This window comes from Rhinoderma darwinii, chromosome 13 (genome assembly GCF_050947455.1).
Source record: "Rhinoderma darwinii isolate aRhiDar2 chromosome 13, aRhiDar2.hap1, whole genome shotgun sequence".
NCBI classification, from domain to species: domain Eukaryota; kingdom Metazoa; phylum Chordata; class Amphibia; order Anura; family Rhinodermatidae; genus Rhinoderma; species Rhinoderma darwinii.
In genome coordinates, this window is record NC_134699.1 from 37,654,409 (window position 1) to 37,681,828 (window position 27,420).

Sequence of the window (27,420 nt, forward strand, 5' to 3'; positions counted from 1 at the left end):
CCCCCCTGGCCTAGAGGTAATGCACTAATGTCCTTGCCTGCCCACTCCTCATCCACTTGTTATATTCAACAACTAAGTGTGAAAGTCCTCACTTCTTCCAGCAGCCAAACCCTAATGTACTCCAGAAGCCTGGCAGCTGTGGATTGTGTTACTGACTCAGAGCCTGTTTATGGCCTGTGAGGTTATCTGATCTGCCTGAATCTGGCTACTTAGTGAATGGGCTCTGGAAAGATACAGCTCACTAATACCTGTTGTATATTCCACTGACTGCCTGTGTTGTTAACCCCTCCTTTTATAGCACATTTTTTACTGATCGCTCCATCTTAAAGATTAACAAAGAAACATTTCATCCATCCTTGGCCTTGCAAAGTACTACTGGATATAACACTTAGAGAACAGTCCCACATGGAATTACAGAAGGAACATCTAGCCGCTTTTCTCACTGATGTAAAATGTGAAATCACTTTTTTCCCCCATGCCCGAATTAGAGATGCATTTTGCAGAGATGCAGGAGGCCAAAATCCTGCCATTCTTCCACCTTTACAAAGTTGTTCTAGGCTGAGAGTCACCTGAAGTGAGCAAAATTACTTTGCATTGATGTTCATATGGTCCATTGTACCCGTCCCATCAGCTGTAGGAAAAGGATCAGGTCTGGAGTGGTTTTCAGCCTTTGAACGTAAAAACAGACAGCACTGTTCACACAGCTGTTTGTCGCACTGTATCAGTGCAGGTAAGGGCCTGTTCACATCAGCATCGGGTTCTGTTAGAGGAACAGATAAATGAAAAGCCAAATGGAAACTATAGCTTCCGCGTCTTTACACTAAGGGGGGATTTACACGAGCGTATGCGTTATGCGCACGCAGAAAACGCGGCGTTTTGCTCCGTGTGTCATCACATAGAATGTGCGGCTGCGTGATTTTCGCGCAGCCGGCATCATTATGACACTCCGTTTGGAGCTTGGTGCTTTTCTGTTTGCAAACATACTTTTGACTGCTGTTGAGCGAATTACGCGCGTCCCACGGAGGTGCTTCCATGTGCTGTGCGTGATTTTCACGCACCCATTGACTTCAATGGGTGCGTGATGCGCGAAAAATGCAGAAATATAGGACCTGTCGTGAGTTTTACGCAGCGGACTCGCGCTGCGCAAAAATCACTGACAGTCTGCACTGCCGCATAGACTAGCATAGGTCCATGCGACACGCGTGAAAAGCACACACCTTGCACGGACGTATTACACGTTCGTGTAAATCCGCCCTTACATTGCACATTTGGTAAAAAAAAAAAATGCATTGGAAGAATGGCCTAAAATTGCCCTTTGCCCTTAGCTGGAGATTATTAGTAGTTCATACGGGTCAACAGTATTGAGGTTTGACGTAAAAGCTGCACGCTTGGATATGTTGTCAGTGCGTGTGTGTATTTTTAAGAAACTTTTCTGGAACCATTTCCTATTGAAAACTACAAGTGCAGTTGTAACACAGCGTAGACCTCAATGTAAACAAGAGTGTTTCCTTTTTTGGTAGCAAGCAGAGATCTTGAAAATAAGGAATGAGGAATTTAAATACAAAGTATACTAGAAAGATGCACACCATTATACAATTGCTAAGTTTTATAAATCATATATATATATATATATATATATATATATATATATATATATATCTTACATAAAGAAATATCACTATATATATATATTAAAATTTGGACAAAAGTGAAGCTTCAGTTTTAAAAGCCAATGTTTACTTCTGCGTTTCATTGGTTGAGCAGCCCCCGAAACTGTACAAAGAACTAGCAGCCCTGTGGAGAAGAGCGCATAGCTGGGGCCCAGGAGTGGAGCCAGCAGATGTTACCAGTCACTCTCTGGCAGCGGTGGTTTAGTCCCTGGTAGATTTGCCAAGTACAGGTCGTGCTATTGTCTAAGAAGCAGTGTGGAGGAGGTGTGGAATAGTTATAGGGTGTGAGGGGAGAATGCTCGCCCACTTTTTTTTTTGCTTCTAACCCCTTTATCGTATCCGCTCGAGAGAACAAAGCAGTGCAGACGTCAAATTACACATAGTGGGTTAAAATAGGGATTAAGGCTTAAATGCATGTTCCTTGGGTTTTATCTCACAGTGCAGTGCACAGTGGGGTGTGTTGTACGCTGCACACATTTCTTGCCTTAAACAGAAACTGGGTCACAATCTCCTAGTGACAGTCGCACACTTTACACAACTCTCTACCCAAGATAACACCATGATCTGCAGAGCTAGCACGTTAGCTTCAAGATGCCCCAGTCATCGACAGAGCATGAAATCTTACAATGAGCTGACAAATGGCTGATAAGTATACATATCTATATTCACGCAGTACATTCAATGTGAGCCGTAATAATATCATACGTCACCATTCATATATGTGAGATTTTATTACTTCACAGCCATGCCACAATGTGATTGGAATTCAACAGATTCAATATTTTTTCAGTGTAGGACACTATTCCATTGTGCTGATTTTTACCTTTATAACAAAGGCTTAGGCTTCGTTCACATCTGCGTCGGGACTCCGTTCATGGATTCCGTCGGACCTTTCCGTCAGGGGAACCCATGAACGGAATCCAAACTGAAACAAATGGAAACAAACCATAGGTTTCCATTTGCATCAACATTTCAATGGTGACGGATCCGGCACAAATGGTTTACGTTTGTCACTGTTGTTCAAGGGTTCCGTCATTTTGACGGAATGAATAGCGCAGTCGATTACATTATACATTCTGTCAAAACCACGGAAACCTTACACAACGGTGACAAACGGAAACCACTTGCACCGGATCTGTCACCATTGAAATCAATGCTGATGCAAACGGAAACCTATGGTTTCCGTTTGCTACAGTTTGGATTCCGTTCATGAGTTCCCCTGATGGAAAGATCCGACAGAACCCATGAACGGAGTCCCAATGCAGAGGGGAACGAAGCCTTAATTGTAAAGATCCTGGGCCCCAATACAAAATCTGCAACAAGATCCCCTCCTAATATATGCCATTCATAATACTGGTGTCTTCTTATGTGGCGGAGGCCTTCGGCCCACTGAGACACCATGGCCTGGGTGGGACCCCCCTGCTTAGCAAACAATGTGATAAAAATGAAGTGTATACATACATATATTATTTAGTGGACTCTTTATAAACGTGTTTAAAGGAAAGATCCATTTTTTCACTGTTGACCCCTTTTGGGGCTTTCAGTGTAAAAAGTTGGCAAGAACTACTAAGATGCTGCTTATGTCAGTAAAAGATGGAGTGGAGACAGTAGTTGTTTATTGGATGATCTTTGATATCAGTCACAGTGTTGGTGACATTAGGAAATCAAAACGGCGCCCTCCTAGGTTTTCTTAAAGGCTATGTTCACCTTTGAAAGACAATTTAATTATTTTTTTAATAAAAAGGTCATTCAGTTTGCAACTTTCGAAATAGTTTTTATTAAAAATTTGTTTTACTTATTGAGATACAGCTGCTCTGTATTCTCTATACACAGCAGCTGTATCTTTCGCTAAATTCTGCTCCCGTCAGGCACGCGGGACTGACGGGTTCAGTATCAGCGGGTCCTGCGTGTCTCTGACACACTGGATCCACCTGTAATCTATCACATCTGAGTTATGAACTTAGATGTGATAGTTTACCAGTGGATCCTGCGTGTAGGACCCGCTGACACTGAACCCGTCAGATCCGAGGGATTGACAGATTCAGTTTATAGCGACCGATACAGCTGCTCTGTATAGAGAATACAGAGCAGCTGTATCTCAAAAAGTAAAACAAATTTATAATAAAGTTTAAGAAAGTTGCACTAATCACACTGACTGATCTTTATATTAAAAATAAAACATTGCCTTTTAAAGGTGTACATAGCCTTTAAGTTTCACACTACAGATAGCTCATAAGAGTTGTAAAGTCAATGAAAGTGCAGTTTTGATCAAAAATAATTTAGGACAGTTGTCGGAGGTTGAAGAGGTGGCAACTGCTATCAGGCACCTTGTAAGGATATTGTAGCTGCTATCTGGGATCCTTTGTGGGCCGGTGGGCACCCTCTTCGTTACCAGTCAACTTCTGTGGCCACATGGAAATCTTTGGCACATTAAATAACCTTGGAAAATCCAATACACTCCACAGCTGTTTATCTCTCTTCATCACAAGCGGCGCCAGGGAAAATCCACTATTTCTACGCTTTGACCACAGAGCCCTTTGTCATTACAGAAAAAGCAGTTTTACAAGGGGGTGGAGTGAAAGTTTAATGACATGCCGTATCAATTAAAAAATGTCGCAATGACACTAGGCAGAGCTCACTATACAAAGAAGCAGCGTCTTTATATGACATCATCATATACAAAGAGGCATGATATTTTTTGTGGTTCGGAAGTGGGCCAAGGTATAGCTTTCACAGGCTATGAGATTCCGACTATGCCTTTGATGAAGACAGATACTTTTAACATATGCGTGCCACACAGCCGTGTACACGGACCCCGTACAGTGGCACATGGAGTCCCTATATGTCTGTATTATGGACCTGTAGGCACTTCTTTTGTTGCTATATGGTGCCGCCATAAAGAACAACATTTGTTGCCATCATTTCTTTCCTGACAGATTTATAGGGAATCCATGAAAAAACAACTGCATAGAATTGGAGGCACACGGAAGTGCAGTATAGGCCCACACCAGGGTATAGAGTATTATGCAGTATTATTGACAAAAAAGAGACATGGTGTCTGTAATGACATCAGCCAGTGATTCACTTCTGCTGTTACAAGGGCATAGATGAAATGTATGATGCCAACAAGATGAGATGTGGGACCTGGTACCAGAGGAAATGTCGCCAAATTTAAGTAAGGTTAGTATATTTAATTTGTGGTTGCAATTTTGAACTTGTGGAGTCTTATATTTTGGGGGTTGGAAAACACCTTTAGGTATGTAAACTTTGTTTTACACCCCAACTGTTTGCCGAGAAAACTTTTCTAAAGAAGTCCAAAAGTTGATTTCTTTAAACTCAAAGTGACTATCAAAAACTCAGAATGCGGTTCTTCTCTCTGCGCTCCAAAGGCCTTGTTTGCTGCTGGGCCCTCTTTTTCCGTCTCCCTTTGATTCTCACTTATCAAGTTTTGCAAGTTGTCTGCATTTTTTTTTTTTTTAGTAATATTGGGTATGTGTTTTCATGAAGAATTTTCCCAAAAGGCCCAATTCCGAGCACTCAAATCTTTTCAAAGTACACTTTAATTAATAGATTTATCTTTTGATATAGCCACGGGCAATTAGTTCCAACAAGAAAATGGATATATTGACATACCTTGTAGGCTCTAAACGTCTATGCACATGAATATTGATAGGCCTCTCATTAATTAGGCAGGACTTAGAAAAAAAATGAAGCCTTCTGATGTAATAAGTGCTTCAGAAGCTCGCAATCACCTGAGACTCGCTCGGTGCCTGGAGCAGAGATTCAAAGTTAACACCTTGGCTGCGGGAGGGGTTAGCAGTCAGTCAAGAAACCAGAATGACTAGCTGTGGGACATCGGCCTTGGCTTTGATCATGAATTAAGCTCTGAACTTGCAAACCGTGCTGGCCTGTTCTCCGCACACTTAGCAGTCAACTTCTCCAGTGAACAGTGTCTGCTTTTCCATAAATCACTTAGGCTTAGATATATCTCATTGATGCAAGTAGTTAGGTCCAGCTCGGCAAGTAAGAGATTATTTCTCCGATAACTCTGCTGCAAGGAATGGTTTCTTCCTCCACACTTTTAGTGGGACCCAAGTGTTGGCATGGGTGAATTTGCATGAAGTTTGAAGGTTGTCCTTTGACTAGGTCCGTCAGCTTTATCATTATTTTCAAAATTATTATGACAGATTGATTTTTTTTACTACAATATATCACTAGGAGTGTCATAAATATCTTTACACTAACATTGTACATTTGGCCAATGTGGTTTAAAAAAAAAAATGCATTGGAAGAATGCCCTAAATTGCCCTTTGTCGGAGATTATTAGTAGTTCATACGGGTCAACAGTATTGAGGTTTGACGTAAAAGCTGCACGCTTGGATATGTTGTCAGTGCGTGTCTGTATTTTTAAGAAACTTTTCTGGAACCATTTCCTATTGAAAACTAAAAGTGCAGTTGTAACACAGCGTAGACCTCAAGCCGTGGTAAAACGAAGGTTTACCAAAATGCAACTTCAATGTTTCCCACGGGGAAAAAAAAGCTGCAAATGACCATGTCAGATTTTTGTTAGGCCCCATGCACACGACCGTAAAACGGTTTTACAGACCCATTCAGTTCTATTGGCCGCTACGGATGGGTGTCTGTGCCATAGAACCGTGTCGGGACTTATGGAGCATGTCCTATTTTTCGTATTTTACAGGCCGTGCTCCTATAGTTTGTATGGGAGCACGGCCCGAAAATGCGGGCGGCCGACAGGGGCCGGCCGTGCCCGCAATCGCGGGCTGTGATTACGGGCACGGCTGTGTGCATGGGGCCTAGAGGATCGCAAGGTCGCTTTCGACTCCTTTTTTATAGAGAAACATTGAGGTTCATATTTTTGTGGTTCAATTGCAAACAGCAAAAAAATCTGACTTCAATGCTCAACATGAATAGTCTGACATGGTCACTTGGCCCTTTTTCTTCCCATCATTAAATATTGAGGTCAGATTTTTAATGGCCCGGAAATTGGGGGCGCATGAAGCAGCATATAAACATGCTATTTTATGTGATCCCCAAAGGTTTAATATAAGACTTTTATCAAATACCCCATGAAGCCCTGACCTAATTGAAATACCTCCTCTGTCCCTTTTTGGATCCAAAAAATCATCAAAACAGTATAGTGTGTAGAAAGGCTTGGCAGTACTTGCCTCAAGGATCTGTACGTCTATGGCGGACACTGATGGTACTGCTCCCACAATGCCCAGTAATAATAGACTCTCCTCTATTAGTAACAATAAGTTCTCGTTTCTTTTCTCCTGGGGCTTTTCTCTATTTTCTCCCACAGTGTAAAAACCATACTGATAGGCTAATTGACTTTTGTGTGTTTGTTGTAGAGATGTCTTGTGGACTGATGTGTCTGCTCATAAAGTAACGCTGAATAGTAATATGTCATTCATGAAAACGTTGCGCTGCACAAGCACTCTGCACTTACAGTAGTTACATATGAAGATGTAACAAGTTTTTGCCAGATACAAACAATAGAAATGGGTATGTATAATATTCGACATCTAAGGACAATTGGATCCTTCCGATAGATCACTCTCATTAGCAGATATTGCACCAAACTGTAGTAAAGATATGGACTGCACATACACTATATATATATATATACATTGATCTATTGCGGCTAAGTAAAATGTTCTCAAACATGAGGTTCTTTGTTAAAGGGTAACTAAACTTTCAGAAAACTTCTGATGTCATAGTGACACGTCAGAAGTTTTGATCGGTGAGGGTCCCGGCACTGAGACCCCAACCGATCGCTAAAATGAAGTGGCAGAAATGCTCGGGTGAGCGCTGAGCTGCTTGGTTTTTGATTGGCTTTTCTCAGAAAGTGCAGCAGTTGGTGCATGAGCTCAATAGAAACTACTGTAAAGCTTAGTTACCCTTCAACATTTTGATCAAACTGTATAAGCCCACCTGCCACTTCACAGCAACCTTTTGTGTCCCTACTTCATTAGGTGCAGCACTGCACCCATAGGGGGAGCAACCCAGAAGCCTAACCGCACCCCTGCTGCCAGGCTAAACTGTATTGGCTCTGGGCCACCCCCCTCCCACAAGCACAACAACAGATACCAACACATAATACCACAACCATGTGAACGGATCAAACAAGCTGACCTTTCCGGACAGAGAGCAAATACATAGAAATCCTAAGGCCCCATGAACACAAATGTGCTTTTGCGGCCGCAATTCCCCCGAAAATCCACGGGAGAATTGCGGCCCCATTCATTTTTATGGGGCCATGCACACGACCGTAGTTTTTACGGTCTGTGCATGACCCGGGAGCCCGCACCGCAGAAAGAACAGACATGCCTTATTACGGCCGTCTTCTGCGGTCCGGGCTCATTGAAAATAATGGCCGCGACAATGTGCATGTCCCGCGATTTGCAGGTGGCTCGCGGCTGACAGTCCGCAGCCGGCCGACCCAAAAATCACGGCCGTGCACATAGCTACGATCGTGTGCATGAGGGCTAAGGCTACACGGTCACTTTGACGATCGATGTGTCACTGCTCCTCTTCGCTTCTCTCATGATATCCTCTCAGCATGCTGTGGCTCATACAAGGACCTGAGGCCGAGCAACGTTAGGTGAACTCAACGTCATCAGTGCTGTGTCACATACAACGACCTGATGCTGCCCGGCAATGTTCTGCTGGAAAACTTGGGTCCTGGCATTTTTGTTAATGCCACTTTGACATGTACCACCTACCTAAATACTGCTGCAGCCCAAGTACACCCATTCGTGTCAACGATATTCTCTAATGGCAGTGGCCTCTTTCAGCAGGATAACACTGCAAAAATTGCTCAGGATTAGTTTGAGGAACACGACAAAGTATTCAAGGTGTTGACTTGGCCTCCAAATTCCCCAGATCTCAATGCGATCGAGCTTCTGTGGGATGTGCTGGAAAAATAAGTCCAATCCATGGAGGCCCCACCTCACAATTTACAGGACATAAAGGATCTAATGCTAACGTCTTGGTGCCAGATACCACAGGAAACCTTTAGAAGTCTTGTGGGCGTCCAGGTCCTGATGGGTCGGTGCTGTTTTGGCGGCACGAAAGGAACCTACACAATATTAGGCAGGCAGCTTTTATGTTATGGCTGATCGGTGTATGTCGTTTATTTTCATAGTTATTAAAAGGTTTCCTTTAAGACATTGATTTGTCATATCAGGTTCATGGAAATCCTCGTAAATAATGATCCAGAGTGTGTAAACTTGACATCGTATATTTACTCATAGTCTGGAATTAATAACACCCAGTCTCCTTATCTCCAGGTATATACATTGCTCAATTGCTGATCCATCATCCCTTTGTTGCTACTGAGACATGTGTAACAAGAATTGCTGTTTGTGTTTCTGCCAAAACCACCTGTAAATTAGATATTTATCTCCAGGATTTCCCGGTAAAACACTCATCAATTAAACTTGTGTTTATACTTTCTACTGCCATCGGTTGTTTTCTTTTGAGAAAGATATGTCATTATGATTAAGATTTTTCATGTTTTTCCATTGGTCTGGGATAGTTAGGGGACAACTAAGGCTATGTTCACATCTGCGTCAGGACTACGCTATTGATTCCGTACAAACGATGGAACCCTTGCACAACGGACACATCTGAAACCATTGGTACCGCATCCGTCACCATTGAACTCAATGGTGATGGAAACGGAAACCTTTGGTTTCAGTTTGTGTCAGTCAGGGCTCCGTTCCGATGGAAAGCTCAGACGGAATGTCGGAACGGAGCCCTGACTGACACATACTGAAACCAAAGGTTTCCGTTTCCATCACCATTGAGTTCAATGGTGACGGATGCAGTGCCAATGGTTTCAGATGTGTCCGTTGTGCAAGGGTTCCATCGTTTTTACGGAATCAATAGCGTAGTCGACTAGGGGATTCATCCAGTCATAACGACGGAACTCTTGCACAATGGAGACAAACTGAAACCACTGGCACTGGATCCGTCACCATTGAAATCAATGGTAATGGAAACGGAAACCTATGGTTTCAGTTTGTGTCAGTCAGGGCTCCGTTCTGATGGAAAGCTCAGACAGAACGTCGGAACAGATCCCCGATGCAGATGTGAACGAAGCCTAATATGTGACTAGTCTCACAATTATTGACAGGGGTTGCCATTTATGATTCGTAGACTCCTGCATATGGCAAATCTACCTAATAATTCAGAGATACCAGAATGGTGGTGTATTATTGTATGTACAGATTTTTCTATTCAGGACTGTTAGAAGTTGGGTGGGAGATGTCAGAGCCATAACTTGAAGCTCCTGGACCCTAATGTAAAATATGTAACAGGGTCCCACCACCTACCATATGCCATTTATATTACTAGTGTCTTCTTATGTAATAGAGGGGCCTGTGGGCCCTCTCAGACAGCAGGGCCCGGGTGCAACTGCTACTTCTGCACCCCCTATAGCTACGCTTCTCAGATGTGTTATGTCAGCCCCACCCAGCTTTCCCAGAAAGAGATAAAGCGTCTAGAAAAAGTATTCTATCCTTCGGAATATCCAGAAAGAGACATCCAAAGACACATTAGTACAACTTCCATGGTTGAAATGGGTAAGACTGCATACGACAGTTGCGTTACCAGTTGCAGCTTAAGGCTTGATTCACAAACAGCATTTCACTGCGTTTTTCATTAGTGTTATTTTAACTGCTTTATTTTTTAGTTCAAAATCTGCAGTCAGATGTAGCTCTGAAGTCTATAGTGAAATATTGCAACGTCTACATACTCAGCATATTGTTTTGTGTCGTTTTGGTGAAGTTTTTGGGTTTAGTGGCATTTTTTAACAAAACACAGTATGCTCTGGATATGGCAGGTTTTTTTTCTTGCATTTTTTCCATAGTCATCTTCATAGGACTTGAAGAACACCAGAAAACAAGCATGTTTAAAATGTTTCAATATGAAAAACGCCACCAAAAACGCACGTAAAAACGGCATAAAAAATGCATATTACATTTAGAAAAACATGGGCAGCGATGTCAAACCAGCACAGAACTAAAGGAGCCTTCCACCCAGGTCTGTTCAAAGATGAATAACCTGATCTTGGGAACATACAGTATGTCCTCCTGGAAAGGAGCAAGAAGTAAGGATACACATTTACATTGATAATGGATAGTAATAATCTTGTCAGTAACTTATTCTTATTACTGTTTAACCTGTTCATTCATTCTGTCCATGTTGTCTTCTTCCAGTTTATAGGAACGCTTCAACTTGGAGACACTTTATGTTAGGGAATTGTATTATAAGCGATTCCCTAATATAACGCTATTATAAAAAGGACTCTCTTTACAAGCAGGAACACTTCTCACTTTCCGGGGTGATCCATTCATGGTGTACTGGCGGCCAGTGATGCGGTGATCCCTATTTTATTAGTTCAAGTGGCTGTAAATTTGGCGTACAGTAAATTAAATGGCAACTACTTGTGATGATTCATTTATATTATCAACTATTAGTACCAATGTTAACATATGTCTAATATGTAATCTCATCAGATTCAGGGAATCGTATTTAATAGTATCTGATCCATATCGCATTCCATCTTACAGATTTACCTCTAGAAGTATTGCTTCTAGGGGAGAATACGCCTCACATAGGAACCATATGGCAGCTTGCTTAAAATGTAGCTAAATGTTTGACAATCTTCTAACTTGTCATAGTGACATGTCAGAAGTTTGGATTGGTGGGTGTCCGAGCACTGAGACCCCCACCAATCGCTAGAACGAAGAAGCTGAAGCGTTCGTGTGAGCGCTCAACCACTTCGTGTCTGGTCGGCTATTTCCGGAAAGCCGATGTATCGGAGTACGGACTCATAGACTTTCTATTGAGTCCGTACACGATACATTGATTTCCGGAAATAGCCGAACAGAAACAAAGCGCCTGAGCGCTCACACGAACGCTTCAGCTGCTTTGTTCTAGCGATTGGTGGGGGTCTCAGTGCTCGGACCCCCCACCAATCCAAATTTCTGACATGTCACTATAACAAAGTTTATCAAAGGTTCAGCTACACTTTAATGCCAAGGACTCCATGCTCTGCTCTAGAGGCTCTGTACTTATGGATTTGTTCTGTACGTATGGCATCAGTGTTATGGATTTGGGCTCATTCACATAGCCGTATCATCAGTCTAACTCTTGCAATCTCCAGAACTCCAATGGGGACTAACAATATTTGGCTCAGCAGCTGGACCCATGGATCAGGTAAATAACCTATTAAACATAAAATACTAACTTGGAAAACCCCCCTTTAAGTCGTAATTGGTGAAAAGTTGGTATAGTGGTTCCTGCAGAACAAGTCTCTTATAGAAGGATCATTCACAAGGAGGAGTTTTGATGATGTTATATGATGTTCCTGCCTTGGAGAAGGGCATTATCCACAGCTTTTGTTGCTTACCTTGATCCTGAAATAAGTCCTGATTTTATACTAAATGAAGCGGCATATGATGGCTCTCTATGCTTTTGTACGGTAACATAAGTAAGGAATCCTGCCCCACTCTACATTAATGACAGTGTAGCTCTAGACGCAGATCAGCTGAGGACAGGAGTGGTTGTAGAAACCTCCTCTCCGCATCTCACGCAGCCTCTGTCGGCATAGCTGAGTTATTTCTCATCAGTTTGTGGTTAGTACTGGAAAAAATGCTCTCCAGACTTTAATCGTCCACATTTATACTTCTAATGACAGACACCAAAATCTTCTGCTCCAGCAACGTGAAATTATAGCTGTTACAAGACATTACATTTCTCTTCCAAAATATTAGAGCGACGAGCCGTGGATTCCTAGAAGGGCGGGAGACTTGGTGACTGTCTGTATGCCAGGGTTGTTCGGCTGGTTTTTCGTTGCTTTGGATAATGGGGGGATTACTTAGATGACATGACCAGAGCTGTCACTACCAGATCTGAAGAAAGTTTAAAGACCTTTTTGGATTGTGATCTCAACAAAGTCATTGGACTGTGTGTATGGTTTAAAGGGACAGTCGTTTTCTATAGCTTCATGCTTTTGCAGCTACATAGCAGAGTGAAAGTTTGACAATAGATAAAGGAGATTCCACCTCTGGCAGCGGCTTCTCTCCCAGCAGAACAAAAAGATTGGCATATTAAAATGCAACATGCCAAGGGATGGTTCCCATACTAAATATATCACCAATTCCGTCAGAAACTGCCAACATTTCTAATGTGTATGTCCAGCAAGCGCTGTCATCTGTCATTCTTAGGTGTACAATGAATATATCCATCAAAACATACATGACTAAACCTCCCCATCATCATTACTTTAGTTTTCTTGCATCAAAATATCCTCTTATTATTAAAATTAATATATTAAATTATTATATTATTAATGTTAATATAAATATATTAAAATGCACGCCACTCAAAATAGACCATTTCACTATGGCAGAGATACCTAACCTTATTACTGCAAGGGAATCAACCCCTGAACTCTCTTTTTCTACTCAAAGGATTGGTATAGGAGTCGGTAAAGTGCTCTACATTTTTTGCAATCGTTATTGACTCTTTTGCCAAGCATCTATAAGCACGCTAAAATCATAGTTACATAGTACGGCTGAAAAAAGACACGTATCCATCAAATTCAACCAAGGGATGGGAGAAAGGGAAGAGATGAAGCAAGAATTCTACACATTGACAAAGGAGCTGACATTTTTTGGGTAAATCTAAGCATTTTTGAAAAGCCATCTACTGTAGATACGGTGACCGGCTCCTGCGGTGACTATTCCATAGATTCACAGTTCTCACAGTAAAGAAGGCTTGTCGTCTCTGCAGGTTGAACCTTTTTTTCTCCAGAAGGAGGGAGTGCCCCCTTGTCTTTTGAGGGGGTTTTACATGGAACAGGATTTCACCATATTTCTCGTATGGATCATTCATATATTTATTTAAGTTAATCATGTCCCCCCTTAGTCGTTGCCATCTTTATCCGTAAAGTGATGGTCTTGCTGCTTTCAGGATACCCCTGACCAGGTTCAAGGGTACGAACCCTGCTCCAAGGCATTATACACGTGTGGGATCTATAATATGAGACCCATAGAACTCTATGACCCATGCTGCATACCTAATTATTTTTATCTCATAGTGAGGCATACAGAGGTTTTTCTATCATGGATTCATACGAAATATGTGAGAAAATATGGAGTGTCTATGGGTCTGTAAAGCCGAACTGTAGGGACTCTGTGGGCCACCATATAGGGTCCACGTACGTACCCTGCTTTGGCCTATACTGGTCAGTTGTTCAAATCAACGTGAAGCTTGTTTTGAAATCACTTACTGTTTTTGGAATCACTTACTAATAATGGGGTCTTCTTATGGTTGAAAATGTTTCTAGTCTCGTCTTACAATCTTAAAGGGAGTCTGTAATCACATTTTCGCCTCCCAACCCGCTAATACTGCTATATAGGGAAGAATAATAGTTTTTCAAGCATACCTACAGTATGTTGCCAAGGTCAGCCCATCATTAAACATAAAAAAGTAAATTTTTTCCACTGGGTGCCGTATGCAAATTAGCACTAAAGAGTCCTGCAATCCGAGAAGAATCTGCATTCTACGTGGTTTCTGCCTCTCCTCCTGGTGTTCGTCCAGCATGTGACAGCTGCAGCCAATCAGAGGGCTCAACAATTATGTGTTTGATTTCTGGCATGAACGCTCAGCGATGCACGCCATGATGCCATGAATACAACACATCATTTCTGAGGCCTCTGATTGTCTGCAGTCACATGATGGCCACCAACACCGGGAGGATCGCCGGAAAAAAAAAATCAGTTCTGGATTACCGCGGGAAAGAATAGGTGAGTACTGATTGTTTTTTTTTTACTTTAGGAGATTTCCAGATGTTTGAAAAAACTTTTAGCAACTCGGATATCCCCTTTAAGTCTTCCTAGTGGGCACCAAAAAGTATGACTTTCCATCCCCAACTAGACTGCCAGACATTACACCAATGCTCCACTGGACTACCAAGAACTAGAACACCCTAATCCACACTGGGCCATCAAGAGTTACAAGCTTAGGATATTAACTACACTCGTATCAGACAACCGACGACAGCCGCTAAACATACCACCTGGCACTGGAAGCTACAGGTATCACTAATAATGATAAATACCACCATTGCTGCCTCCAGGTACTCTGATAAAGGAACATGTTGGGATATATTTAATGATTCACAGTAGACAGAGCTATATCACTCAAGTATATATATGACTACTTCACATGTATACTACATACAGATACTTGAAAACTTGAAGGCCCTGTGTCCTAATGCGAAAACTAGTTTCTTCTTATGTGGCAGAGAGGCCTTTGGGCAACCTTCTCACTCCTGATAGCACAGGACTCTTTATGGATCCTATGTTGTGCAGAAACCATATCTGTTTTGGGGTAGTTTGGTGGGGAGCACAGACAAAAAAAAAATCAACGATGAAGTACTCAGTGTGCCATGCAATCATGAAAGTCATATATGACAAGCTATTACCACGTATGTGACATAAATCAATCAGTTAATTAAACTTATAGTTCATTGTGACTACTGTCCCTGACTTTCTTTGCAAAGATGATCCATCTGTGGTGCATATGAGGTGACTGAACACCAGCTGGGGGGCACATAGGAAGAATGCGGCTACTGAACACCAGCTAGCGGGAACTGCACACAGGAGAGACCACAGATACTGAACACCAGCTAGCGGTAACTGCACACAGGAGAGACCGCAGATACTGAACACCAGCTTGCGAGACTGCACATAGGAGAGACCACAGCTACTGAACACCAGATTTGGGGGGTGCACATTGGGCAGACTGCGTCTATTGAACACCAGCTTAGGGTGGCGCACACAGGAGACACCATGGCTACTGAACAACAGCTTTGGGGTTACACATATGAGAGAGAGCTGCCAAATTTTACTAACTTTTTCTTTTACATAGCAGTTACTGAACATCGTCCTTGCAGCGCTGATCACCAGGAGAGAGCAGCGCTTCATTATGTGCTTGCCCATGCTAAACACCAGGATAGAGGGCAGTGCTACATTGTGTGCTTACCAAGTGTTCAGCAGCAACAAACACAATGAAGCACTGCTCTTTGTCCTGGTGATCAGCACCGCCAAGCGCATAATGCAGTGCCGCTCTCTCTCCTTGTGTACACAATGGCGCTGGACACCAGGAGTGGGAAGTGTGCCAGGAAACCATACCCTATGTGCTGGCTGTGGCACTGGTGCCACAGGTTGCTAACCCATCTTATACTAGATGACAAGTTAGAGCTATAACCAATAATAATGCCTTATTGGAATTAGGTATTAGAATTTTTCTGATAAGGTGTGGCAGAGATTTTTGGATGAGAGACAAAAGGAAGTATAGCCAAATTGGAGTTACCAAAGTTTTCGTTACTCATCGATCCCGTTTCCTGCAGCACGTGTACCCACTGGCTAGGCAACTGGACGCCTTCGCTACTGCAATGATGCCTCCTATTTTCTGCCACGGGCCTGCTAGTTCGGGCTCTGGCTCCTCTTCTGTGCCTGTACGGCGGTGTCGGGTTGCCGAGGCAGCCGGCGCTCAAAGATGACATCAGGCCTGGGCGGTCTATTTAAAGGAGACCTTTTCTGCTACATGTCGCCTGTTGATTAAGGTATTCACCTTTTTTAGCTCATGTTCATGTGCGCTTGTCACTGTTCTCTGCTACTCACTCTGACCTTGTTCCTGACCTTGGCCTTGTTCCTGGATATGCTCCTGCCTTGCCATTCGTACTGCTTGCCTGGTACCTGTTGCTCTATTCCTGGATATCTCCTGACTATGCTCCTGTCTCATCCCCTGGCCTCTCTCATCCCCTTCCTGACCTCTCTCCTTTTGAAGACTCTTGACTTAGTTCCTGACTACAGTACTACTCCATCAGCATACTGCAGCCAATTCATGGCAATTCTGCAGACCACAACTCAGGGATAATACTGCATTCGTCCATACCGCTTTGCTGGGGTTAAGGGTGCAGACAAGGGGATCCCTTACACTCCGAACCGCAAACTAGCCAGTGCTAAACGGATTGTGACGTAGAGAATCCTTACATCTGGTATGTGAATGTAACTCTTTGGTTATTACTCTAATTTCTGATTCAGTACTATATGGCCATATTTATCTTTTGGGTGCAAATGCTCTTGTAATTGTAGAAAATTCATCAGATCATTTCAGTTTTGACAGTTACATGAATATTATATATAAGTAACCAAACGGATTTCTGTAAATAGCTCCTTGATATGACCCTTTAGAAAGAATAGCCTCATGTTTATGTCTCCTTACAATGTACATTCCACTAATACTAATCTCTTAATGTGTGAGTGAAATGTTTAGCTCCCATCCCCCTTAATTTTTCCAAGCAGGCAATTTGGTCTATATAAATGAGTGCATTGTGTAACACATATACAGCAGTTGCATTGCATGCTCCACAATAATCTCAGCCTCTTGACTCTCTGTAACTTGAAATAAAGGCTTGTACGGAGCCAAGAGCCAGAACCTCCTCATTGTGCCGCAGGGGGATCCCTGTCACTTCTCTGACTCTTCAGTAAATCGCAGGTGTTGCAGCCAGACCCGCTGAAAGGCATCCTGACACGGATAATTGATGGGAGAATATTTTTTTTATTATTATTATTGTTATAATACCCTTGGGTCTTTTTTCTCTAGTGTTTTTTTTTTTTTGACCGTCAAGTTTAAAGGTGAACTCTTCGCAGAATGTTTAACTCTTTCCTTCCTTTATGGACGTTTGTAAAATAAGTTTAGTGTCAAGTCTGCTACATTCACTGTCCTCTAAGGAATCTAGTCTACTGTGTAAAATGTATCCCAGCTCCTGAGAGTCTCCATCATCCCATTCCCAATTGCATGTATAACCTTGCATCATGTATGTGTAATGCATGTTGTGTAACTCAACAGTATAGCTTGATGAAGGAGGACTGTAAAGCAGCAGGGGCAGACAAGGAAAACTTTGGACTGGGGCCCCCCTCCCCTGGATGCCACACACAGCCCCCCCCATTGTAGATAGTGCCCCCCTGTAGATTTTGCCATACATCCCACCCGTAGATTGTGCAATACAGTCCCCTGTAGATTGTGGCATACAACTCCCCCTGTAGATTGTGGCATACATCCCCTTGTAAATTGTGCCATACAGCCCCTTGTAGATTGTGCCATACAACTCCCCCTGTAGATTGCGCCATACTGCCCCCGCTGTAGACAGTGCTTTATATCCCCCCTGTAGATAGTGTCACCCCCTTATAGATAGCGCCACCCTTCCCTCCGGCAGATACTGCCCCCATTGTAGACAGTGTCATAAAGCCCCCCTGTAGATAGCACCCCCCCACCTCCCCCTTGTACATAGTGCCATACAGCCCCATTGTAGATAGCACCATCACCTCCCCCTTGTAGATAGTGCCCTCATCTCCCCCTTGTAGATAGTTCCATACAGCCCCCCCTGTAGATGTCGCCCCCAACTCCCCCTTGTAGATAGTGCCATACCTTCTCCTCTGTAAAAAGTGTCCCGACCTCCCACTTGTAGATAGTGCCCCCAAACAAATTAAACAAAATAAATTATACTCACCTATGCCCCGTTCCCGCGACAAACGTAGCTGCTCCACAGCGCCTGATAGGCTGCAGGCCGAACGTGGCGTGCTGCGGGCCCAGTAGCAGCTGGAAGTTATGCCACTGTATAGCAGCATATGTTTAGTGTTTTTAATAAAACAAAGAGACAGTCCACGGGGCTGTTATGGGGCCATGGAGAGAGTGTGATGTGACCAGGTTGGCTGCATCCCTTTCATTGTTTGATGAAAACCTGTGCAGGGATCCCCTCTCTACAGGTCCTACACACGGGGATGTGGATGTTAAGAATTAACCAAGGGACCATCGAACAGAGATTATGGGCAAACAAACACAAAGTCCTCCTGTCCGAGGAAGTTAGTAGTATCAACCAGCACCAGAAAAGGGCCCTTTTAATCTTTGCTATGGTTGGCCCCTTCACCTCAATGTACACCCATCAGCATAACAAAAATTCACTCCCTTGGAAATCAGGCTACTTAGCTATATCACAGGCACATCTGTTTGGTGCTGCTGTGGGTGGTGGTCTGAAATGATCTAATCTCTGTAGACTCGTCATTGTGTTAGTTAAAAGTATTTTCCTTATTTTATTTTAAATTCACTTTTTCCTCTTATGAAAATTGCAAGAAAATTGGTGGGAACCGATTTTTATTTAGAAAACCTAATGAAAGAGGGTCCTGGTGTTTGCCAAGGTGCCCAAATTCCTATTGCACAGATTGAGTACACATACAGCCAATCAAAAGACGGCTCTCATGCAGGTGCAGTGTTGGTTTTTCGGATTACCTTTGAAAGTGTTTTGGCACTTGAGAGAACAGTGGGAAAATGGGAAAGAGACCCCAAAAATGATATAAATATGTAATCTATATAAAAAAACTTAATTATCGGTCACAAGATAGCCTATATTCTACGATGGACTCAGAGGACAAAGACTGGGATTGGAAATTCTCCACCACATTACATATACAGTATATTGAAAAAACATTTCTCTCGGTAAAGGACGTTTTCAAGAATTCCCTGATTATTATGGAAGGCTTATAAAGGAAAAATCTTTAAATTAAGTGTCTTGTTTTGGGCACGTACTCTAGTTTCATCTTTTGCCCTTTCATAGTGTGACGTGTTGGTGCTGTATTCTATAATGTACCCTGACAGCTCTTACTGTAAGAGAGGAGAGATACTTCCCCCAGGTGTGTATTTAGTCAGAGAAGTTCAGTGATGTGGAAAAGACCTGAACTTGTACCTAGCCTGAAGCACACTTTCTTTTATTTCTCCCCTCCCCCAGATAATATGGAGTTATATTTGTAGCGGCCTAGCTGTTGCCTACAGCACAGCAAGGGTTACGGCAGTAGCGAGTCAGAAAGCCGGTCTGACAAGTTCTACGACAGCAACCAGACCAGAGTGCTGAGTGATGAGATGGTGATCGGCCCTAACCTGTCAGACATGGCCTAGCTTGCCTAGGGCACAAAGTACTCTAGAGGCAGGACGCGTACCTAACCAGTTCACTGCTGGAAACAGGAGCTCCTACCTTCTATGCTGCAACGTTCTGCAGAAACAGCACTGAACTTCATAATGAAAAATAACCAAAATACCAAACTGACAACAGTTTTAACACATTCATTACTGGCATGGCCCAAATACTAGAAGGAGCAAACAATAAACTGAAATTTCCCTTAAAATTAATAAGTCCGTGAATGGTCCTCACTTGTCAATTTGTTAAAATGTTTTATCTTAGTGCTTCTTAGTTTTTGGGTACACTGGGGACCACTATGCCTGGTGAGGCTGCAGTGGGTACACAGAGCAGTAGGTGGTGACCTGGACTAAAAGTTCAAAATGTGCCCCTTGTTGATGCTGGGGCACGCCATTAAATCCACCATTCCAGCACAGGACAGTCTGACACTTGTTTGTGAAGAGGGGAAACCCTGTGCAGGCCCATAGCAAAGGGGCATTGGGCTATCCTGAGCTAGGTATCCATTCTGAAGGGCTATGGTATATAATCCTTTGTGAGGCTTGAAGGAACAGGTACTTACTTGAGGCATATTGACTACTGCAGTCTAAGGTGTAGACAGTGTAAACTTGAACCAAGCAGCCGGAAGATGCACCAAACTTATCATAGTGGCGCACACCTTGTGATATATTTGGTACATCTTGCTTGACCTGTTGATTTAATTTGGCTTATTTTGCAACAGAATTTTATGCAAGATTTTTGACGTAATTTGGTGACTTTTAAGCCACCCCCATTTTAGGAACGCTTTTTAAAAGGCGCAAATATTTGGTCTGAAATGAAATACTCCAAATTGTGCCAAAATTTGGAGCATTTTTCAATATCTTCTAGATGCAGACATAGTAGTAAATCTGCCCCAATGTATTTGTATTAGTAAGAAGTCAGAGGATCATTTACTGGTGTCTCTCTATAAAGGATGGATACAGTGTATTAGACGTAAGAGACAAGTATCCTACCTTTCCTGTATTAGGAAGAAAATACAGATACACGTATATGTATAAGATCAAAGTGAGGGGTACAGCGTATTTCTCCAAGTATTAGGTGCGGCAGCCACATGCGACCGAGACCATGACCCCATGAGGTGGCGAATGTCTGCACAAATTTTCCATTAATTGTGTGGCCACTCATAAACGCATGGAACGTGGTTTTGGACGCTTGTGGCTGCTGCCCCTGCGTTCTTGCCCTTCGAATGCAAATTGAGTTGTTTGTCCTGATGACATACAAAGGTGAGTCCTATAAAGTGTTGAGCACGAGACATGTTGGGCAGGGCCCCATTAATTGTAACTTATTTCTCAGGCTGGCTAATTGCGGTGTGTGAAAGCCCTGTCTGAACCTTGCTGATTCACCGTCTGTCTCACTGTGTCACCCACACCTGTCTGGTGCAGGTATAGAGCTGTAGGGTGAGAAGGTTGGACTTGTGGTACAACACAATTCGTTTACCTACCAGTCTATTTCATATTTAACTATCTCAGTGGTGGATAACATGATAGATTTGGAGGCACGTACATGCAACTTCACCCTTGGGCCACATAATGTTCTCAATTGTTTTTAGTTCAGTACATTTTTATGCAGTAAATCATATTACATGTCGTGGTAAGAGCTCTGTGTATCCCTGGAATCTTGTAAATATCCTTTTTGCGGAATATTGGATACTTCTGATTGTATAAGAAGCCCTTATATTGTCCAACTATGCTGGATTATTAAGATAGGCGCTAGAATTGGGCAATTGTGTCGTAGATTGACTTTGCTTTAACCGGGGCAAAAATTAAGATCGCTGCCCTAGCCCCCTTGCATATAAATATCCTGACCAAAACGGAGTGACTTCTTGCTGCCATCCATCAACACTCAGGGCACTTACCCCAAAAGCCCCCCTCCCTAGCTATGCCCCTGGTATGTGGGTTTAGAACATAATACAGACACCGGAACTCAAACATTAATAGCCGCTTTGTAAACATGGAGCATCGACTCGTTTAAGCCAGTCTCAGACAAGTGTAATATAAGAACATTTTCGCAGCCATGTGATGGTCGTAAATCCTGGCCAGACTGCGAGTCTCAGGACGTAAAACAACTGCATCTGTAACGGCAGGGGGTAGGGAGACGGACAAGTGAGCCCTAATCTACCCGCCACTCTGTCCCTGCCTACTTGCAACGGCCCGCCCTAGGCGACGGGGTACAACTGGGCGGCGGTCCCTGCGCTCAGTAAGTGCACGCCAAACACGACAAACATACAAGGAACACAAGCAAGGAAAAGGGGCCGTTGCCCACGGCAACACCGTGAGCAACCAGAGTGGTGAACGAGCCGAGTCAAGCCAGGAGTGTGCGAGGTACAAAACGAAAAGCAGAAGAGTAGTCGGTAAGCCAGGGTCGGTATGGAGCAGGATCAAAAATAGCAGGAGCTGTAGCTGGGCCAGGAACCACAAGGAAGGAAACAAAAGCAATAACAAGCACCGAGGGACAGGAAGTGCAGGCTTAAATAGACCGAGGGCGGGAGCTAGCTGAGTCTGGCCAGGTTACGATAGGCTCTCCCACTCCTAAGCCTGCCAGCCTGAATGGTGGAAGCTGGAGTCAGTCTCAGGGATGTATTCTCAGGTGCTGACTGATTAGTTCTGGGAGTTAACCCCGCAGTGCCTGGCAGATCCTTTACAGCATCATAGAGATTTATACACCCTTATTATAGGCTCATCTAAAACCGGACTATGCATGGACCAATATACCTTCTTTTTATATTTCAGGTGTGGCAAAGAAAATGTAGCAGAAGGCTGTAATGTGGCCTCTACTTAACAAATATAGAAAAGCTTGAACACCAGGACCCCTACGATCTTACTTAACAGAACTTAGATCACCAGAGAACCTTATGGTGGTTTAAGTTTGGCTCAGCAGAACCCCATGAGGTCCAGGTCTTAGGGCCATTATATGGACATTACAAAGGGCTCATATTATGGCCATCTGAAACCGATCTAAAAAGTTGGCCAAAAGTGGGTAACTCCTTTAAAGGATCAAAAGAGTGTATAGTTGACTCTAGGGCGTAATAAAATAAACTGGGCAGCAGTATAGAAACACTGTTTGAGTCTCATTAGGGCAAAACCACTTAATCTGAGAGCAGCACTGAAAAATGAGTGGAAAGCCACAAAGTGAGGAGACTATGACCAGGAACATTTTGGTAGTCATTTGTTAGTCGTAGTTCACTAAAGATCTCAGCACAGCTGCAATGTGGATAGCTCACCCCTGTTTTAGTGATAATTATTCCTCACTTAGTATCACGGGTGTAGTTTCCCTTTAATATGTTTTCTATCACATCTTTCATCTTATATTTCATCTGTTCAGAAAAAGAAAGCAAATTGAGATGACCGCTTTAAAATTTTAATGTACATCTCATTTTCATAAATCTCTATCACCCTTCGTCAGACCCTATTTGTACAGCTCGGTAATAAATAGAACATAACTTAAAAAAAAAATACAAAAAATACATTCATTTTGTGCCAGCGAGCATGCCAGTCAGTTAATTATGGCATTTGTTGCTGTAATGCTATTCCGGCATTCGGCTTTTTTAGCTTGGTAATGGAGTGTGATAAATATGCTTTATTACTTCTGTTTTGTTTCTTGTTTTAAACAGTTGTTTTTGGCAGACGGAAAAAAAAGCGATGTATTTCACTTTGAACAGTTCAGCATGCCATTATATATCTATCTAATAACAGTGTACACTTCCCACACACAGCAGATACATTAATACAGCAAGGTACAGGTGGAGAACATGTGTCACACCGGGTTCAGCTATGAATGTTTTTGTGCTTTGATCTTAGATGAATACACAAATATGTTATGGAGGAAAGTATTAGATTGCAGATTAGCAGAGGAACACAATCTAGAATGATGGTAGATTGACCTAGCAAGACTAGTTTATAAAATGGAGCTCTTTTTAAATGATCCACAGTTTACAATGGCACAGGTAGTAGACAGCATGTAGTGGAAGTGTGGAGAACGTCTACCATAGGAGAACACAGCTGGAGCTGGATCCACGTAACTGTTGTCTATTCTTTCCTCAGATCTCCAGCCCAACTCTTTTCCAAGCTATTACGACCAAGGGGGTTACTACGGAGGTAGTAAAAAGAACACTTGGTATGTGGCCCACCATAACCTTTTTAACTTCCAAACTCAAATTGTGATGTTGGTGGTTATGGTGGAGTAAGGCCCCTTTATAAGTTTTCAGAGGTATGGAATCCCATGTTGCCTTGTTACAACCATAACTATGACTAATACTTCATTAAAATCTTGTAATCACATTATCGTTAGTCCACCCAGTAGGTCCTAGACACGAGCACAGTTCATACAGCTCATTAGAGGGTTCCGTAGGCATTTTAGTGAAAGATGTATGGTATGCAGCCAAGTAACGAACCTTCTGTACCATAATCGGATTATCACAGGCTAACCAGGGGTGCAGAGTTTAAGCTAGGTTCTTGTCTTCACCCTTAACCCTGCTTATGGAGGATTGGTCTTTGCTGCAGGGTATTCCCCAGTATGCTGTCCCCATTATAGTCTCAGATCAGTGGCAACTGCACCACAGAAACAAGCATGAGAAGGCAAGGTCAATGTGAAGCCAGAGGTCATCTGTACAATAGTTAAGCTGAAGATCAGAAAGCTGCGGTACCAGGGAGCAGGGGAAAGCAGCAGTACCAGGGAGCAGAGGAAAGCTGCGGTACCAGGGAGCAGAAGGCTGACAAGGTCACAGACGTAGCCAAGTTCAGGGTTGGAAATCTTGAAAGTCAGCAGGAAAGATGCCACAACCAGGTCAAAGTCAAGAAACAGGAACGTACAATAAGGGGACAGAGCCAGTACAACCTGAAATATCAGCAATCAGGGCTACAGGCAAACACAGGTCACAAAAACACCCAGGGAATGAATGCCCGGATAAGTGGTGTTTAAATGTACTGCCAATGTCAATGTGGCCGACCGATCTGTGTGTAAAGCTGGGGAGATAGCCACCCAGAAAAGTGTTGGAACCAGGCAAGGTAAGTAACAACTTTAGGATGAAATGTAAATTGGTACACAAGTAAATACATATGTCAGGTTTCCTGGTTAATTATGGGAACTCAGACCAGAATATTACGCTTGGGCACGAGAACCATCTGGCAAGTATCAGAATGGTCACATTACAAGTACAGACTTAGTTGGTATATTCGTGGTTGGTCCTATTTTCTTTCTCACATGCAGTGTTGAATGAGGGAGTAGAAGTATAGATGGTGACATGGGAGGTCATGGATCGGGTCACACAGTAGCACTAGATGAAACAGTCTCTATGAAAAGGTGTAGAAGTGACTGTTGGTAGATAAGTTCAGAAGATTTACAAGCACTAGGGGACAATCAAGAAATATTGAGATGTGAAAGGCAATAAGTGGAGGGAGATTAGCAGGACACACCACGGCTTGTAGACTGCAGACACAAACATTTTGGTCCACTATCAATGCTTTCTTTGATGGTGTTATCCGATCAGTATTGATAAGGACATTTTGTTGGGTGTATTCAGAGGCCTAAGACTGCAGAAGACTTTTGGCTTTGTCTAGTAGAACACAAATGATATGCTGGCAGATGGTCATCACTGTCCTAATAAACCTTCTTTTACATCCTGGAGTCTGCCATCTCTGCCAGTCAGGGAGAGATTAAAGCCACTTTGTATCACAGCAGGAGAGACTCATACTTCATACTGGGTTAATGAAATACTAATCTCATTAACCCTCTAATGTCCTAGAATCCTGCCTTGTAATGACACTTGTGGCTGCTACTACTTTTCCATAAGAAACAAGAATCAATAGCCAAGTTAACACATGGCTCTGCTTCTTCATTTAAAGAGAATTTGGGAAATCATTTGAACTCCAAAATAAACAGTACATTTATCTGCATGCCAGGAGTGTGCAGATGTTGAGAACGTATTATTTCAGTTATTGATGTGGTTATCAATGCTGAACACATACAAAGGTAGCCTTGGATGGGATTAATGAATGGGACCCCCACCACACGCTGAAGGAAGAAGCATGTGTGTAGATTCTCCATTTAGTAACATAGTTTGTAAGGCTGTAATAATACATAAGTACATCCAGTTTAACCTATTATCCTGCAATGTTGATCCAGAGGAAGGCAAAAACCTTCATGAGACTTAACTCAGTTTTCCCTATGTTAGGAAAAAAATGGATTCCCGACTCCAATATGGCATTTAGAAGAAGTCCCTGGATCAACACTCCATTTCCAGTAATCTAGTGCCCATAACTTGTAATATTGTTTCACCCAAGAAAGACATCCGGGCTCTTTTTTTAACTCCTTTTAAATTCACCATAATTTCTTCTGGCAGAGCGTACCAAACTCTTACTGCTTTTACAGTAAAGAATCCCCTTCTATGTCACTGTAGAAACCTTCTTTCCTTTAGTGTATTGTTACAGTCCTGTGTATAAATAAATCATGAGAGAGATCTTTATACTGACCTTTGATATATTTAAACATAGTTATTAAGTCACCACTCAGTTGTCTTTTTTTCTAACTAAATAACCCTAATTTTGATAATCTTTCTAGGTACAGTAGTCCATTCCATTTATTAATTTAGTTGCCTGCCTTCGAACATTTTCCATGTGCGGTGTGACTAGTGATTTACAAAGTGGCAGAACAACGTTCTCATCATGTGCATATATGCCCATTTTGATGCACCCCTTGGCAGCAGCTGACTGACACTGTTTGCTACAGTTAAGTTCACAGTTAACTAAAATACTTAAGTCCTTTTCTACATAAATTTTACCTAGCGTTTTCCCATTTCGTAAATTATCTTGACATATACTTCCCTTCCTATGTTCATAAACTTCTATTTATCAGTGTTAGACCTCATTTGCTGCTTCTCTGCACAAACCTTCAACTTCTCCAGATCCAATTGTAATAGAATACTGCACTCCTTTGTATTAATTACTTTAATTACAGTTTACTATCACCGCAAATAGCTATACTTTACTGTGCAATCCCTCTACAAGGTCATTAATAAATATTTTACAGAGAATAAGGCCCAATATTGACCCCTGTGGTACCCCACCAGTAACGGTGAACCAATGTGAGTATGTACCGTTTAAATTTACCCTCTATTTTCCATTACTGAGTCAGTTACTTACCCACTTACGTACATTTTCCACCAATCCCAGTATTCTCATCTTATATACCAACCTTTTATGTGGCACAGTGTCGAATGCTTTGGAAACAGGAGATACACTAACGTATCGGGACACCTCTTAATCATTGAATATAGGTGTTTCATTCAGTCGCATTGCCACAGGTGTATAAAATCAAGCCACTATTACTGCAGTCGCATTTACAAACATATGTGACAGAATGGGTTGTACTGAAGAGCTCACTGAATTAAAGCGTGATACTGTAATAGGATGCCACCATTACAACAAGTCAGTTTGGGAAATGTATTCCCTCCTAGATATTCCACGATCAACTGTGAGTGGTATTATTGTAAAGTGGAAGGGGTTTAGGAACCACAGAAACTCAGACGTGAAGTGGCAGACCACGCAAATTAAGAGAGCGGGGGTTTCCGGGTGCTGAGGTGCATAGTGCAGAAAAGTTGCCAATGCTCTTGAAACGACCAGCAGGTTTGTGGACCCACTAGACTAC